Source organism: Triticum dicoccoides, chromosome 3A (assembly GCF_002162155.2).
Source record: "Triticum dicoccoides isolate Atlit2015 ecotype Zavitan chromosome 3A, WEW_v2.0, whole genome shotgun sequence".
In the NCBI taxonomy this organism is placed as follows: Eukaryota; Viridiplantae; Streptophyta; class Magnoliopsida; order Poales; family Poaceae; genus Triticum; species Triticum dicoccoides.
In genome coordinates this window covers 66,951,279-66,951,578 of record NC_041384.1, presented here as the reverse complement: position 1 = coordinate 66,951,578, position 300 = coordinate 66,951,279, and positions in this window count along the sequence as shown.

Genomic DNA, 300 nt, shown 5'->3' with positions numbered 1-300 from the left:
AGATATCATTCTCAGCTTCGACGGTATCTAAACAATTTCTGGTGCAAAACAGAGCGCGTCCATGCACACCCACACACGCGCGCTCCTCTGAGAAAAAAGGCGTCGCACAAGGATTCAAGATCCACAATCCCAGGCCTGTAGCACTGTTGCCGCAGCCACACCACGGCATAGCACGGCACGGCACCGCAGAACCCACCACGGCATGGCACGGAGCAAGATCAAGATCACCATTCATTATTCGTAATCCCCTGCACAGGGCGCGGAATGGGAATGGGATTAGTGAGCAGCGGCAGAAGGTAC